Source organism: Nannospalax galili, unplaced genomic scaffold (genome assembly GCF_000622305.1).
Source record: "Nannospalax galili isolate Female #2095 unplaced genomic scaffold, S.galili_v1.0 scaffold649, whole genome shotgun sequence".
Lineage (NCBI taxonomy): Eukaryota > Metazoa > Chordata > Mammalia > Rodentia > Spalacidae > Nannospalax > Nannospalax galili.
The window spans coordinates 831,639-835,000 of NW_008359093.1; the positions used below are offsets into that span (position 1 = coordinate 831,639).

General features: G+C 40.2%; 1 pseudogene; it reads left to right on the forward strand.

The window, feature by feature from the left end:
- Positions 1-722: 722 nt before the first annotated feature.
- Positions 723-1,549, forward strand: LOC115068374 (annotated as a pseudogene).
- Positions 1,550-3,362: the final 1,813 nt, after the last annotated feature.

Consider the following 3,362-nt stretch of genomic DNA (forward strand, 5'->3'; position numbering starts at 1 on the left):
GGGGTAGAATCGCGGGAGTCAGGTGAGAAGCAGGCAGTGCTAGCAGCTGCAGACTCATTTATTGCGGATATGGGGCTCCCTTATATCCCCCCTCCCAGTGTCCCATTGGTCCATTGATAGGTCATGTCTGTTCCTCATTGGCTCTCTGTATCAGGCCGTTTTTGCATCAGCTGTCTCTATGTCTTTTGGCAGAACACAGGTTCAACTCAACTGGATGTTTTTGGCACATTTGCAGCGTGCATGCACTGATTGTTCAGGTCGCACTTCCTCCTACAATGAATGAACAGAAATTTTCAAACCTAAGAATGTGAAAGGTCTCAATTATTAAGTGTTTACAACACATAATTTTCCACTCAATATAAAGTATTTCTTAATATAAAGAAATTATTAAAATAGATTTGACAGTGAGAAAGATTTACAATGATACTGAATAGAATAGTATCTTATTTAAATTTTTTTACATTTATTATTGTGTGTGTGCATGCGTGCATGTGCGTGTGCCCACCTGCATCACGGCACATGTCTAGAGAGCAGAGGACATCCTGGGGAAGTTTATTTTCCTTCACCATGTGGAACCTGGGGATAGCTGCCTTGCCCACCTGACCCATCGCACATCTCTACCATCTTCTTTAATACAATTTAACAGTAGGGACATAAACATGTACATTTCTCCCCTAGATCTATTAAACTAATAATTTCTTCATGTTTTAGACAGATAAAGAATGATTCCTGAGAACTTGGTGATGGGGATCCTCTTCTCCTAGACAGCTGTGGGAATCCTGGGCAACTGGTCACTTTTGCTTCATTATTTCATGTCTGTATTCACTGGGAAGAATTTGATGCCCACAGACCTGTTTATAAAGCACTTGACCTTTGCCAATTTCTTGATTATTATTTCAAGAGGTGTTCCTCAGACAATGTCAGAATTCGGGTTGAAATACTTCATGGATGACCTTATATGTGAACTTGCTCTGTTCTTCAAATCAGCCCCAGAAACACTAGGGGGATGAAGCTTAAACACAGGGCCATCGAGTACCTTCATCCTTCCTGCTCACTTGGCTGGCTCTTGCATCTGCTTCTGATCATGATCCCCATTAGAGTCTCTCTCTTTACTAAGAGCAGAAATGGAACTAACACATTCAGTCTTGAATACTATGCTGGACTTGTTTCTGGCACCACTGCAACGTCAATATATACGTTTCTGCTCTGCTTCACTGGTGTACTCTGTTTGGGCCTCATGACCCGGGCTAGCAGCTCCATGGTGGGCATCCTCTACAGTCACAAGAAACAAATGCAGTACCTCTGCAGTGCACAGCACTCCCCTAGAGTCTCCCCTGAGGCCAGAGCCCCCCAGTCCGTCCTGATCCTGGTGTGCCTCTTCCTGACCTTCTACTCTGTGTCTTCCATCCTGATTCTTTATATAGTCTTGGTTCATAATCCAAGTCTATGGGCCATAAACATATTTAAGTTTTTAGAAGCATGTTTCCCCCACTTTAAGCCCTTTGTTTTAATCGGTAACCAGAACTCTGCCTCTAGAAGATTAACATGAATCTTTCCTTTATAATAAAATAAGACTTTTTGCTTACATTATCAACATGTATATTTTTTTAAAAAATTTGTTGTTTCTACACCTTTCATTCAATCAAATCCTTCTTTAAATATTTTATTTTTATTTTATGTATATGAATGTATTGCTTGCATGTTCATAAGTGTGCCTGTGAGCAATTTGAAAATAACCTACCTGCGGAGGTCAGAAGAAGGCATTGGATCCCCTGGAACTGGAGTTTTGGACAGTTGTTAACCGCCATGTCGGTGCTAGGAATTGAACCCAGGTCCTCTGCAAGAGCAGCCAGTGTTCTTAACCACTGAGCCATCTCTCCAGCCCCTCATTCAAATTTCTTTTCATTCATATTTATGATTTCATATACATAACTTTACATGTCTTGGCACAATAAAACTGACTGATAGATGACAGCCATCTCAGAAACGTGTGCACCTTGGAATAATTTTTTTGAAGTTTCACTTTTCCAACCTGAGATTTGGAAATATTCAACAATGCCAAGGATTTGAACACACAATGTTGAAAGTCCATTTTCTAATAAGTGTCTCCTCCGAGTGAAATAGTAAATGAAATGGCTGCTGGGCTATTTCAGTCATCTTAACAGAATGTACAAGTCTACTCTAGAGAAAGTTCTGGAATGGAAAAAGAAAAGGATTAGATTGAGTAAATCTCTCTCTCTCCTCTCTCTCTCCTCTCTCTCCCTCTCTCTCCTCTCTCTCTCTCTCTCTCTCTCTCTCTCTCCTCTCTCCTCTCTCTCTCTCTCCTCACCTCTCCTGTCTCTCCTCTCTGTCTCTGAGACAGTTTCTCACCAGGTTGCCCCAGCTGGTCTTGACCTTACTCTGTAGCTCAGGCAGATCTTGAACTTGTGATCCTCTTGCCTCAGCCTATTGAGTAGCTGGGATTACAGAATTGTACCACCGGACTCAGGGTGACAATCATCAAATATTATTATTTATAAGACTCAAAGAAAATAAAATTGAAACAGTAAATGTTCTTCTCTAAATTTGATAAGGAGATGCTTCTAAATGTAATTGAGAAGCTAAAATTGCCATTCAAAATATTTTAGCTATAACTACCTTTTAAAAATAGATCCATACCTTGCTGGAATTTGAGTAACTTAAGATGGAAACAGAATTGCAAAAATTAATCTTATAATCCATCAAATAACTACTCATACAGTCATAATGCAAGAATAACGTCAAACTTACACCACAGTATTTTATAATTGTTCACTTGAGAATTTAATTTCATATTTGGGATTAGATAACTTCTCAGGGAGCTAGTCTCTGCAGAAAACTGGTTCTCTCTCTCCCTCACCATCCACTGATTGCCTGTAGCTCTTTATCTTGAGGTGGGAGCCCATAAAATTTCCCCCATCCGCCTTGGCATGTCAACTGGTTTTGTCATGCAGATATTGTTAGACTGACTACCATACCGTGGAGATTTCATGGGTGGAGTTTCCCTATGCTGTCCCTATTCTTACTGTAAATCTTATTGAAACAGCAAGGAATGCCCATGCTACACCCTGAGTCCTGCGCTGCTTTTACATTTCCCCTGTCAGTTTAACTAGCCTATCCCACTTATAATCCATCCTCTGCAGTCTCAGGCACCATTAAAATGTAGAGAATTTCTTTGCCAGAATGTAACATATAGGCTTCTGTTCTGATTCCCAACAGGCTTCTTTTCCATCTGAAAACTCATGAATGTAGTCTTTTTTAAAATGTATATTTATTTAATGTGTTTGAATGTTATGCTTACATGTGTGTAAGTGCATCTGTGTCATGCAGTGCCCAGGGAGAAC